General features: G+C 42.5%; 1 protein-coding gene across 1 annotated transcript in view; it reads left to right on the plus strand.

Moving 5' to 3' along the window:
- The window catches only part of LOC126426510 (uncharacterized), a 202,339-nt gene that overhangs the window by 133,040 nt on the left and 54,380 nt on the right, over positions 1-14,919 (plus strand). The window lies entirely within an intron of this gene.

Raw genomic sequence — 14,919 nt, forward strand, 5'->3', positions numbered from 1 at the left:
AGTATTCAGTCGAATTACAGCCCTCAGGTTTGTGTGACTTACCACATAATCGAAATTTAATTGATTTCTTTTAGTATTCATGTGAATAACTTCGCAGTTTTCTTTATTCAGGGCCAATAGGCACTTTTCGCACCGTACAGATATCTAAATCATTTTGCGCGTGGTTTTGATCATCTGATGACTGTACAAAACGGTAAATGACAGCATAATATGCAAACAATCTAAGACGGCTACTCAAACATCAGCCGAGTCCATGCCACGTCGGGTTGCAGCACTTATGTGTGCTCGCGGGCGCCCTACACGATATTAGGCAGTTGTACCAGTTTGTTTGGCTCTTCAGTGTATGTCCATAGTAATGCAGTGTCTTAGGTGGCGCGCTCACCTGACTGCATTTTATTTGATGATCACCTTTTTCAAAAACATAATCCGGTACAGCCATTCTGTCGGTGTGTCCCAGGCAAATATCAACACTTCTTTTTGTTGTTCCAACATAAACCTTACCGCAACTACATGGAATCCTTATGGAGGTAACGATCGCTATGTGTACCTTTCCTACCCTCCTATATATCTTCTGACCTGAGGTCCCCTCTTCAATGTTATTACTGTAAGATCCAAAAATTAAGCAGTCCATTACTCTATGTCTCCATAGTACACTGTGTGTTCGGATAAATACTATTTAAATGCAACAAGAAACCATTCAGTTCCTCTTCACAGTGAGTCCATATCACAAAAGTATCATCCACATACCGATACCACTTCAAAGAACTTTAACTGGCTGACTGCAGCGCCTGTTGTTCAAAAAATTTCATAAAATGATTGACAACAACCGGACTTAGAGGGCTTCCCATTGCCACTCCTTCAATACCTTGGTAGAACTCACTGTTATCCTGAAAATAAGTCGAGGATAGGGAGTGTCGAAACAAGGCTACTATACCAGTAGTAAACGTGTGAGCTGTGGAAGAAGGAGCTTCGTCAATCGAAACCATGGTGAACAGGGATACCACATCGAAACTGCAATGATTATGGGCTGATAGTAATCTCCTTCAGGTTTTGCATTAAATTTTTAATGTGATGATCAGTTTTTCCGACAAATAATTCTAACAATGCCTAGGAGCCAATGGTCGGCTCACTGCAGAAAATGTTGCCTGTAGCTGTCACCGAAACGTCAGGCGGAAGATTTTCTACCGTTCGATCACGGCCTCTTGGCCCGGAAGTCTTAATTAACGACGTAATGAAGTTCTTCAGACATGTTCAGGATATGTACGTGGAAATCTGTGGAGGAGAAGAAGAAAGGGGCAGTTATTCACACGAAAACTGTTGGAAAAAATGTTAAAAATCATTCAGCAGACAAGATCGCACAAAATGTTTTTCATTCGAGACTACCGATTTCAGGAGTCTTATCTGTCATCTCCATGTCTTAAACATTATTTGTATTGAAACATATTCATTTTGCGTTGATCGTCATGCACAAGAAGGTTCAACGTAAAATCAACGTCTTTCACTACAAAAAATGTTTAAGACCTGAAGATGAGAAGTAAGACTCCTGAAACCGGTTATCTTGAATAAAAAAATTTGTGCGTTCTTGGCGTTTGAATGGTTTTTAACAATTAAAACAGATCGCCCTTCGATACTCTCATTTTTGGAAAAATGTAGGAACCCTGAATCCGAGGTTGAGTTTGAAACATTCTGCTGCCCTTATTACTTCTTTTCCGCGATGGAGAACTAGAGTTAGGTAATATACAGTAGCTCCAGACGTATACAGATGTCACACAACCTGTCAGTTCTCCCTTAGCTCACAGGCTTGAGAGAAAACACCAAATAACTTCTCAGACATACCACTAACACCGTAATAGTTCAGGTTATTTCATACGGAAATGTTACAGCGACGTTCAGTATGTGTAAACCGATATCTGTAGAAAACAAGGAAGACGGTACGTTGAAACTTCCTAGCAGATTAAAATTGTGTGCCAGACCGAGACTCGAACTCGGGACCTTTGCCTCTCGCGGGCAAGCGCTCTACCAACTGAGCTACGCAAGCACGACTCACGCCCAGTCCTCACAGCTTTACTTCAGCCAGTACCTCGTCTCCTACCTTCCAGACTTCAAGACTTCAAGACGGTATGTTATTACACAAAATCTGTGGGGCAAAAGTTTTTGACTTATGTTCATGCAGACAGAAGGAGTAGGATAACAGAACGCTGGTCGCGTAAAAAGGACATAGAGGCAGTCAGCTCCCCTTACTTGGAAGACTTGTGAAAAAACAACCAAGAGCCTGTGGTAGATGTTAATAACGTTGTGACAGTTCAACGTCACTGAAATGAAAAAGTTGCAGCGGCGGTCACCATATATAAGTGAAATTCTCTAAGGCAGAAGAAAACTTGACATTTCACTAACCAAACGTATCTGAGTACCCAACGTGGCCCGGGTAATACTTATTTCAGTTCTATTAGTCGATCTCCTTCCCCCCAATTCCTCTGACCATCTTCCCACCCTGTCTCTATCTCCTCCTCTTTCCTTGCTATATCGATCCCTTTATGACCCTCTGTTTGTGCCGTCAATGACATATTTTTGTAGATACATTCAACAGCATATGTGCATACTGTCTGATAAATACGTTACACATAGAGGTAATATCAAAGAAATTGTAAATTCAGACGTCGGTACTTCCTCACGCATCTATGTTTTTATGAAGTCGTATGTCCTAACTTTGTGCCGTACAATGTCACAATTTAGCACGTATATTCGGTGCTATACGCAAACACTATCTGGAAAATGTGTCTCAAATATAGGTAGTAGTACAGCAGTAATCAATTAAAACGTCGTGCCTGATGCCGCAGTTTTACTGTGTGAGCGGCGAAAACGTAGTGAGAGGTACACTGTTTTCCTTTCGTCATTTCGTGGGGATTTTCGTACACGTTTGAAATTGTGTGTAAAATTTGTTGAAAATCGGTAAGTGATCCCGTACTAGACATTGCGTATAGTACCATAGTATACATTGTACAGGGGATGGGCAAAGTAATGTGAACACTTCACTTAGTTGGGCGATGGTTTATTAATAAGGGTTGGAGCCCCATTTGCCCTTAATAGAGGTGTGATTCTTCTTGAAGTTCTGTCATATAATAATTGCATAGTCTCTAGTGGAATGTTGTGCCACTCTTCTATCATAACCTCTTGTAACAGCTGTAGTGACGAGGGGGGCGGAAATCTGCTCCATGGTCTGCTCACCAAAACCGCTCACAAGGGTTCCATAATGTTCAGGTCCGGGGACTGTGCTTTCCAGAGAAGACGCTGCTGTTCTGTTGCATGCTCGGCGATTCTACTGTCCTGGCTGTGTGAATGGGTGTATAGTTGTCCCGAAATATGGCATCATTGTTGAGGAACAAACTTTGAATCACGGGATACGACTTATCACCTAAAATGTTCACATAATCGTTGGCTGTAACACGGAGTTTGAGAATAATGATGGGAACAGCAGAATGGAATGATATGGCAGCTCACAATACCACACTTCCACCTCCATGCTTAGCCGTTAGAATTAAGGAATCTGGAATGTAGACTTCTTTTGGTGTTCTCCAGACGTAAACACGGCCCAATGTCGGAAGAAACGAAAACGTTGACTGGTCGGACCATATGACGAGCTTCCACTGATCAGCGGTCCAGGATTTATGCTCCTGACACCATGTTTTATTCTTCTGGTCCAGTGAGTTATTAATAATAAATGTAAAAATCATGCACGATGCATCTTAGTGTCTACGACGTCATATGTCCTGAAATGGGTCGCGAATAGAATTACAGATAAATGATTAGTAACGTAAAACGTAATGCCTGATGCGGAAATGGAAACTTTTTTACTTTCGTCATTACGTGTGAGGGATCAGCGGGAATAACTTTCGTATATCGCCAAGAACTCTTGTTCTCAAACAATGGATGAATACAATCTGTGTATCTGCGCTTTGCGACCTACACTTATTTTTCTCTCGCCTTTGATGGGTATAGGTGGCTCTTACACTCACAGCGATTCTTTCCAGACAGTTAATGATACACTATGTGATGAAAAGTATCAAGACACCTGGGTGAAAACGACTTGCAAGTTCGTGGCGCCCTCCATCGGTAATGCTGGGGTTCAATATTGTGTTGGTCCACCCTTAGCCTTGTTGACAGCTTCCTCTCTCGCAGGCATACGTTCAGTCAGGTGCTGGGAAGTTTCTTGGGGAATGGCAGCCCATTCTTCACGGGGTGCTGCAATGAGAAAAGGTATCGATGTCGGTCGGTGAGGTCTGGCACGAAGTCGGCGTTCCAAAACATCCCAAAGGTGTTCTATAGGAATCAGGGAAGGACTCTGGCAGGCCAGTCCATTACAGGGGTGTTATTGTCGTGTAACCACTCCGCTACAGGCCGTGCATTATGAACAGGTGCTCGATCGTGTTGAAAGTTGCAATCGCCATCCCCTAATTTCTCTTCAACAGTGGGAAGCCAGAAGGTGCTTAAAAAAATCAATGTAGGCCTCTGCTGTGATAGTGTCAAGCAAAACAAGAAGGGGTGCAAGCCCCCTCCATGGAAAACACGTCCACACCATCGCCTACGAATTTTACTGTTGGCACTACACACGCTGGCACATGACGTTCACTGGCCATTCGCCATACCCACACCCTGCCACATTGTGTACCGTGATTTGTTACTCCACACAACGTTTTCCACTTCTCAATCGTCGGATGTCCACGCTCTTTACACTAAGGGAGGCGTCGTATGGCATTTACCGGCGTGATGTGTGGCTTATGAGTAGCCGCTAGATCATGAGATCCAAGTTTTCTCATCTCCCGCTTAACTGTCATAGTACTTGCAGTGGATCCTGATGCAGTTCAGAATTCGTGTTGATGTCGTGGATAGATGTCTGCCTATTACGCATTACAACCCTCTTCGACTGTCGGCGGTCTCTGTCAGTCAACTGACGAGGTCGGCCTGCTTGCTTTTGTGCTGTACGTGTCTCTTCACGTTTGCACTTGACTATCACATCAGAAAAAAGTGGACGTAGGGATGTTTAGGAGTGTCGAAATCTCAGGTACAGACGTATGACACAAGTGACACCCAATCACCTGACCACGTTCAAGGTCCGTGAGTGATGCGGAGCGCCCCATTTTTGCTCTCTCACGATCTGAAACGAGTACTGAGGTCGCTGATATGGAGTACCTGGCAGTAGGCGGCAGCACAACGCACCTAATATGAAAAAAGTGTGTTTTGTGGGTTGTCCGGATACTTTTGATCATCTAATGTATGTGTACCAAGTTTGGTTGAAATTGGTCCAGTGGTTCCGGAGAAGATGGGGAAAATGCACATACATACACATGTAGATAAATTTTTATAATATGTATGAATATCTTTCTTGTGACATGATTTTGCTGGAATACGGTGTCCCTAGCTACGGTAAAGTTACGAGTGAAAATTCCATAATAAGTCGTCTGGTAGTTTTAGAGATTAGAGTTCAGGTAGATAGACGGACAGGAAGGTCTTAGTAAAACTTGAAATCGCATTTTTTTTTCGTGATCTGATGATGAACTAAAGTCTGTACGGTGCCCAAAACTTTGCTGAAACGACTTAGGAAAATCACATGGAAATTTGTCTAGTAGTTTTGTAGATTAGTATGTTCAGAAACAAACAGATAGACACTACGGTTTTATAGATTTTTTAGTGGTATACAGGGTGAGTTATGTAAAACCGTAACACCCCATTTATAGCGGCTAGACAAGTCGAAGCGCGGTTTTCGGCAAATGTGAGAGCGTCGAGGAGAAAGTATTTATTTTGGTCAATGTTTATAGCTTTGGTATCAACGGAGAATTAGAAGCAAGTACTTCTCTTTAAATATAACTAGATTCGGCATTTCCTGTCAGAAAGGTCACAGCTCATAAGAACTGACTGGAATTCCTCGAGGAGAACGGAAGCGATATCTGGCGTTTCCCAAATCACGATGTTCTTGGCGTATATAAATGAGTTAGCAGACTTTCTCAGCAACCGTCTTAGGTTACTTGCAAATGATAGTGCCACTTACTGTCTAGTAAAATCATCAGAAGATCAAAACTGACTTAAAAATGATATAGGCAAGATATCTATATGGTGCTAAATGTGGCAGTTGGCTCCAAAAAATAAAAGGCGTGATGTGGCCCAAGCGAGAATGAAAAGTAATCTACTAATCACAAAAATTTAAAGGCTATCAGTTCAGCTAAATACCTAGGAGTTACGTCTACTAACAACTTAAATCGAAAGTATCATGCAGACAGTGCTGTGGGGAAATCGAACGAAAGATTGCGTTTTATTGGCAGAACACTTAGAAGATTGAAAACAATCCAATAAAGAAGCTACCTGTAGAGGAAAGATGCCTAATATGAGACACACTTTTGTAAACCCATTTGAAAGACCTAAAAGTAAGTGCAATTGTATTTTTATGATGGTAATAATATCTTGCGTTATTTAATTTTTTCATCGAATTATCGTATTTGCAATCATAAACAATCTTTCAGTAATTAAATCTTCACAAACATGGCATTTCGTAGAAATGAGATCAAGGTTTGCTAATCTGAGGCAGTAACAGGATTTTGCTTTCATTATTTTATTACAGAATAATGACATATGAATATACAATTTTTAAATGTTCAATCATTTCTGTTATCCTTCACTCATTTCACACTACTTAGGTTTATATTTACGACATCTGGGGCAAACAAAATTGTCTTCTGTGACACGGCAATCTTCATGAGCCCAGCGATAACATTTCATGCACTGTGCCCATTTCTCCCAGTGTTTGCCTTCAGAGAAGCCCCCAGTACAGAACAGACACTCCGCATCATCATCAATGCTGTCTGAATGTGCACTGACATCAAGATGGACATCGGATGCGGAGTCACTAGACGATTCTTTTGCTTTAGGTTAACGATTTGAAGATTTTCCACTCTTCTCCCCAAATAACATTCTGGCTGTTTTCTTAGTTTCAACCTCTGATTTCTTCTGTTTAGATTCTTGAAATTGCTTCACATAAGGAGTCGACGTTATATTTGACTGTCTCCAGGTGGTTTTGCGATGTGTGGGAGAGGTCTGATGTCTGCCGGGCTGACAGCTTGACCATCACCATCAGTAGTTTCATTTTCGGTTTTGGCATCTCTTTCTTGAAGAGCGGCAGCATAGCGATGAATTGAAAATTCATGTTCTGCGAAGATGTTAGTGTTGCATGGGATGAGACCTGTTTTTCTGAAGGCATTCACAGATGCTTCCATTGCTGCTGCTCGGTTGTAAGTTGCCCCAAATAACCTGGCTGTTAATAATGGCGTGATAACATGACCTGGATTACTTGCCAACCACGTTACTATCTCTTGGGCATAGTAGGTTTTCAAAGGCCCCATAAATCCGACGTCAAGTGGCTGCATTTTATGCGTTGAGTGAGATGGAAAACATACAATATGAACATTGTTTTCGCGTGCTTTGTCAAACACATCGAGATTCTTTGTGTGGGAATAATGACCATCAAGAATCAAAATGTCAGGTCCATTTGAAGATGGCTCGCCGGCCGAAGTGGCCGTGCGGTTAAAGGCGCTGCAGTCTGGAACCGCAAGACCGCTACGGTCGCAGGTTCGAATCCTGCCTCGGGCATGGATGTTTGTGATGTCCTTAGGTTAGTTAGGTTTAACTAGTTCTAAGTTCTAGGGGACTAATGACCTCAGCAGTTGAGTCCCATAGTGCTCAGAGCCATTTTTTTTTTTGAAGATGGCTCGACATGACTCACAAAATGATCAAACCACTGAGTAAAAATGAGTGTGCATGCAGCCACTTGGATGACAAGCTGATATTGATCCTGCAGGTGCACCGTCCATCAATTCCTGCTTCATATTCTTCCTTGGGAAGACTATTAGTGGTGGAACGTAAGTGCCAGCTGCGTTCATACACGTTACAACTGTGGTGAGATCTCCCCTTTCTGCTGAAGTCAAGGCAGCAACTTGTCTCTTCCCTTTCCTAGTAATAAACTTGCTGTGTTTGTGCTGCAGTTTCGTCAACATTGAAGACTCGATGCTGGTTATGGTTGACTTCAGATAGCACAGATTCGTAAATATCAAAAAATCTCCCCACATTTTCTGGAGTTAAAGCTTTCACTCTTTCTGCTGCAAGACCCTGAGGAGTCTCCATTGATGAAATGGGAGGTCTGTTAAGGAAAACTCGGAACAATTTCTTTCCTGCTGAAGCCTTTTCTGAATTGAAGGGATTCTTCAGCCTATTTCTGACAGCTAACAGGAAGGCCATGCTTCGTATGTCCTTACATTTAAGAGCATAAAATCGCTCTTCCATTGCAAGGCAGTATTTCACTTGCCAACATTTTACTACAATAAATGATAAAACATTGTTATGTCGTGATAATATTGCGTACATTACATATAACAAATCGTGAGAGAACGACTCCCCCCAATATGCGATAGATATCGTAATATGCGACACTGTGGCGTATTTGGATCCCCATACTATCGCATATTAGGAATTTCGCCGTGTTACACAAAGAATCACGCACTTGCTAACAACGTTCGTTGGAAAATGAACCTAAATGTCAATTATTGTAGGTAATAGCGTCACAAATAACATCAATAAAAGAGTGCAGTAATATCCACTCACCATTAAGCTGAAATATTGTCTTAACACAGATGTCGCAAAAACTCCAAACACAAGAAATTTTGTATCAATCTCTAGGTACTGTGTCCGGCTCAACTAAGGCATCGTACTCGCTGTGTCGCCGTCTGGCACGCAGTAGACGTGTTTAAGAAACTCTCCGCCAGAGTGCAACCCCTAACATGAGCACAGTTGGGGTGTCTCATATTAGGGAACTATCGCATAGTAGGCACCTTTCCTCTACTACGCTTGTGCGTGCCCAGGGTACTACTGTGCGATATGGAATCCTTACCAGACGGGACTGACGGGGGACATCGAAAAAGTTCAAAGAAGTGCAGCTCGTTTCGTAGTACAGGGGAGGGAGTGTCACGGGCAAGATGAGTGGGCTCGGGTGTCAGTCATGAAAGCAAAGGTATTTTCGTCACGAGAAATTTCAGTCATCGACTCTCTGCAACGAACGCGAAAATATATTTTTGACTCACACCTACATTTGAAGAGACGGCCGTCGTAATAAAATAAGAGAAATCAGGTCTTCCTCGCAAATATTTAAGTGTTTGTTTTTTCCGCGCGCCGCTAGACGGTGGAACCGTGGAGGAATAGTCTGTAGGCCGTTCGATGTAGTCCCTAGCAGAGTAGTCACGTAGATCTAAATGTGGATTTAGAGGTTCTAGCAAGGAATAGAACTGTACAATAAATATCCGAAGGAAACTGACTCGATTACCAAAACGAACTGATTTTAAAAAGGCACTTAGAAAGTACCGGTTGAGTAACGTATTCCGCACAGTAAAGAATTTATTGGCTTGTGCAGAGTAGAGGTATGGTAGAAATTGTGTAAGGTCCGTTTAAAAATGTTTGCGATTACATCGAATGAATGCCTGAAGTGGGAATGCATACTTTATTCGAATCGTCGTGTAGCGTGTTATAACTGGTGTGCTTACTCTGTGTTATTGTTTGAAAAAGCTTTATACGAACTGATTGGGCAATGCAGCTCACAATACCAATAATACAGTCACTGCAAAATACATTCAGCCCCTTAGGCACTGAATCACCTGGCCCTGTTCAAAACTCAATAACTTTTGTCTCTGCGCACATAACAAATAAACTGAACTGACTTACCTCTAAAGCAGCAACGGAGTAATGCGATATATTCTGATCCCTCATAAAAAAATTATAAATATGGTAGCTACAGGTTCAGCAGTGTGCAGTACTGGCCATGAAACCTTTAAATGCACATGAAATTCTTTTGGTTGCTAAATGAAAACATTTAAGGAATATCCAACGTCTTTAAAAAAACATATGACCTACCCAGGTGGTACTGATTGTGGTGAATGAATAACACAGATTTTTTTAGCAAAATTATATTGGAAGTTAAGTTTGTCTATTCAAAAACATCTGATTACTGAAGTTACATTACTGACAACTGATTCACAAACAATGAGATTTGAACAGCAAGTATCATCTAACGTCACTAATCCTATATAAATGCAAATTACACATAGCTCTGTTAACAAATCTTAACAACATTACGAAAGTGAAATATCTAACTAGCCTTCTTATAAAATGTTTACTTATACATTCTGGGGTCATTCAACAACTATAAATTATCAGCCAACTCATCTATACTAACGTGCTGGCAAAAACAAATATCACAATTATTTAAAATCTTTACCTTGCGTGCATGAAGACTTTTGCTTCCATGTTCAACAACACTAACAGTAATCTAACACTTGGTGGCTTCACAGAGCACACCACAGAAACTGCCTGCTCCATCGTCTTTCGCTCACAGACAGCTGCCTACAACTGTGTGCCAAGCGCTCTCTTACTCCAACACCACAGTCTCAGACCAGAAGCGGTATCTTTGGCTCTGCGGTCGGGCACAGTCGGCTATCCGATTTATAAAGCCTACAAGAGACGTACATCGTTTACAGTATCAGAGTTTCAGTTTAGTTTACATCAACATGCTTGTCATATTCGGGTGTCACATACATGTTTGCCCCAGTAGACTCCTTTCAAATTTGTAAATAATAATAATAACACATTGCCATTTCACGTAACACTTCGACTTACTCTTAAACCTCCACAATGTGTGATACTAAGATTTTACCCTCTTCCTGAGCTTAATACCTCACTCATTATACAGGTAAATTTACCAAAACATCGTTCATATGACCTTATTTATGTATAATGATGCTGGACGTAGAATTTCAGCATGAAATGACGTGTAAAAAGTGTACTGTGATAGATTGTGAGGAGTGAGTGGACAGTGTAGCAACAATCTTTTCCTATGTGAAAAAAAATCTGTGCAAAAACGTACTCTGCACTAGGTATAACCTGAATGAGGTTACTGTGTTTCCAACAGTCTGACCTTTTATTTACAATTATGGAGGCTCTAATCTTCATCTGGTCCTCCTGGTTTATATTTTCCATGGTTTCCTTACTTTACTTCAGGCAAAAGAGGCGATAGTTCCCACTTTGTCCACTTCTTGTCACACTACACCTGTAGGTATATACTGTAAATGTCTGAACTATTAATTGTGTTACTGTTATTATTGTTAAATTGTAACCTGACCAGTCTCCTCCTAAAAATGATCCACGCATTACTGAACGTGCTAGTATTACTACCAATGCCTAGCACATATCTACCAACACTTGGGAGAGGTCACCAACTGCATCTTCCTGCGTGAAAGAGTGAGTGATTTGTAATGTTTCCTTTGGCATGGCACTGGAAGTCTTCTCTTGAATAGACTGTATTTTGAAAACCATTTACTGTGATTGTATACTAGTATGGCATCAGTATCGCCGGAATTATAAAACCGCACAGTTTCATTTTTCCTCCTCTCTTACACTCTCATGCTCATGAATTAAGGATAATGCTGATAAATGGTGAAACAACACTCTGGTGGGCGTTTTCGGCTCTACATCACTTCGCGGAATGACCGTGCGGTGCATTTGACTTCCGGTCGTCGCACGGTGACGCTGGAAGCAGTCCACATACGCAGAGGGGTGTTGGTACATGTCAGAGTACGGTGCAGCGAATAAGTGTGCATACGTTTTCAGACGTGCTAGTGGTGACTGTGTGTTGAAAATGACTCAAAGAACACATATAGATGACGTTATGATGGACAGAATACTAGGGCGACTGGAGGCTGGTCAAACACAGCAGGTCGTAACACGCGCTCCCCGTGTGCCACCAAGTGTGATCTCAAGTTTATGGCAATGATTCCAGCAGACAGGAAACGTGTCCAGGCGCTACAGTACGGGACGTCCACAGTGTACAACACCACAAGAAGATCGATATCTCACGATCAGTGCCTGCAGACGGCCACGGAATACTGCAGGTAGCCTCGCTCGGGACCTTATCACAGACACTGGAACAGTTGTCTCCAGACATACAATCTACAGACTACTGAGCAGACACGATGTATTCGCCCGGAGACCGGCAAGGTGCTGTCCACTGACCCCTGGTCACAGGAGAGCCCGTAAAGTCAGGTGTCATTGGAACAGTGGTCCTAGGTTATGTTGACCGACGAGTCCTGGTATAGTCTAAACAGCGATTCTCGGCGGCTTTTTATCTGGCGTGAACCTGGAACCAGATACCAACCCCTTAATGTCCTAGAAAGGGACCTGTATGGAGGTCGTGGTTTGATGGTGTGGGGTGGGATTATGATTGATGCACGTGCACCCCTGCATGTCTGTGGCAGAGGAACTGTAACAGGTCTGGTCTATCGAGACGTCATTTTGCACCAGTATGTCCGCCTTTTCAGGGTGCAATGGGTCCCACCTTCCTCCTGATGGGTGATAACGCACAGGCCCACAGAGCTGCTATTGAAACGGAAGATATCAGGCGAATGGAGTGGCCTGCCTGTTCTCCAGACCAAAACCCCATCGAGCACGTCTGAGATGCTCTCGGTCGACGTCCTTGCACATCTTCAAACCGCTTGAACACTCCAGGAACTCCGAGAGGCACTGCTCGACCACCTGATCCAGAGTATGCCAACTCGTTGTGAGGCCTGTGTACGTGTGCATGGTGATCATATCCCATATTGATGTCGGGGTAAATGCGCAGGAAACAGTGGCGTTCGGTAGCGCATGTGTTTCGGAACGGTTTTCTCAACATATCACCAATACCGTGGACTTACAGATCTGTGTAGTGTGTGTACCCTATGTGCCTATGCTATTAGCGCCAGTTCTGTGCAGTGCCACGTCGTGTGGCGCCACATTCTGTAATTGTCCTTAATTTGTGAGCATGAGTGTATTTAAAGCGATGCCAAAAGTCGTACTTAGATGTCCATTTCCCTTGGAACATCCGTTCCAGGCCGTACCATTGCTCCTGGGTGAAGTACACAAGTATATTATTTGTATGTTTTTAGTGTGAATCAAGTTTAATTTTCGTGACAGCTGCCGTTCCACAGTTAGTTACGTAGAGCAGTGCCTTGTTTGCCATGCTCCAGTCGACCCCTCGCTGTGTGGCGTAGCTCGCGCGCCGTTACTACCGCAGCGTTCAGGTCTTATTGGGTTTCACTGTTTAGCCTGCCACAATTTCCCGTGCTCCCATGGCACGCTGTGTTGGAGGCGCCTGTAATTTCCAGACGTACCAATTCTCGACGCATCTGAGATCCGTAATTCACACACTGCCGCTCTCTAGCGGAATTATCCTCAGACCTTACAACTGTTAAAACACTTGGCTTCATATTCATTTTAAGTGACCTTGAACAAGACATGTAACTGACTGGATCCCAAACTCGTAGTCCTCTTAAGGGATCACAGGAAAACATTATTTTATCCTACTTAAGATTAGAACATTGTTCTAAAGGCTAAAAGAAACAAAACATTTGTAACAGGAAATAAGAACAATACATTCTAAAAGATGGTGGTCTTATTTGTATCCACTGGCAGTGTCCTTGATCACAACATAATACAGTCGATGACGAAAAAAAGAAAGAAAAAAAACGACAATGATGAACCACGAAGGAATTATCCGAGTGGGACGGAAATGGTAGATGCGATGTAAATGTACAGGCAAATAAGTGACTACATTTCCAGAAAAATAGGATGATTTATTCAAGAGAAAGAACTTCAAAAACTGATCGAGTCAATAAGGAATTGGTGAACATGTGGGCCTTATGAAACTAGGTATTTGTCCTGGCAATGACTGACAGGGTTGTTGGACGTCATTTTGAGGATATCATACCAAATTCTGTCCAATCAGCACCTTACATGGTAAAAATCCCCATGTGCTTTGAGGGCCGTGCCCTTAATGGCCCAAACGTTGTTAGTTGGGGAGAGATCCAGCGACCTTGGTAGCCAATGTAAGGTTTGGTAAGCACAACAACGAAAGGGGTCCTGCTATGACATAAAATGATGTCCCAGACCATCAATTCTGGTTGTCGAGTCATATGGCCGCTGTCTGGAGTGTATTCCAGGCGTGCTTTCACTAGTCATTAGGGCTCAGTTTGGAGAGGGACTCATCACTGAAGACAGTTATAGTCCAGTCAATGAGATTCCAGAGTGAATGTGCCCAAAGCCACTGCAAATGGGCTTGTTTGTGTACAAAGGTCATGCTAGTAGGCATAAGTGGTGCTGTGAGCTCAGCCCTCTTTCTGTCAGCCACCTATTAGTGGTCTTTGTGGTCACTGAGGCAGCAGGTGCACATTGGATCAATGACAATGTTAAATCTGGGGCTAAGACGAGTGCTCAGTCCTCTTGCTCTGTCAGCTCTCTAGGCCGACTGCTTGCTTTTTGATGCCGTGTTCTCTCGTGGTTCACCCATTTCTGCCAACATCATCGAATAGTGATATCACTCCTATTCAAATGTCAAACGATTCACCAAGCAGGTTCTTTGAGCGCAGCCATACATCCTCTCTCAAATGCTTACATCTCACGTATATTGTCCACACATCTGTCGGCAAGGCTTAATTACTGTCCAACTGAGTACACGAAATGAAATTCGTGAAGATCTTGTACCTTGGTATTAATAACGCCCCTGTTTGTTATGCTTGCCCACAGCACAATTAATCTACACTGCAGTGTCACATATCCATCCAACAGCCGCCAAAGTTTACTGTTTTGTATTTTTCATCAATGCATGTATGAATATAAATTTGTAAGCTATTTGCATAGCTCCCTTATGGTGCGTCACCTCTTATATTTGTCTTACAGTGAACAACAGTGGACAAAAAGTACTTTGCATTTATATTTTAATCTGTACTTTCATTCAGTTTGTTATTTTTATTGTAATTGTTTTGTCTTACAATGCAATCCATTCTAATGATTATTATTATT

The sequence above is a fragment of the Schistocerca serialis genome, chromosome 11 (genome assembly GCF_023864345.2).
Source record: "Schistocerca serialis cubense isolate TAMUIC-IGC-003099 chromosome 11, iqSchSeri2.2, whole genome shotgun sequence".
In the NCBI taxonomy this organism is placed as follows: domain Eukaryota; kingdom Metazoa; phylum Arthropoda; class Insecta; order Orthoptera; family Acrididae; genus Schistocerca; species Schistocerca serialis.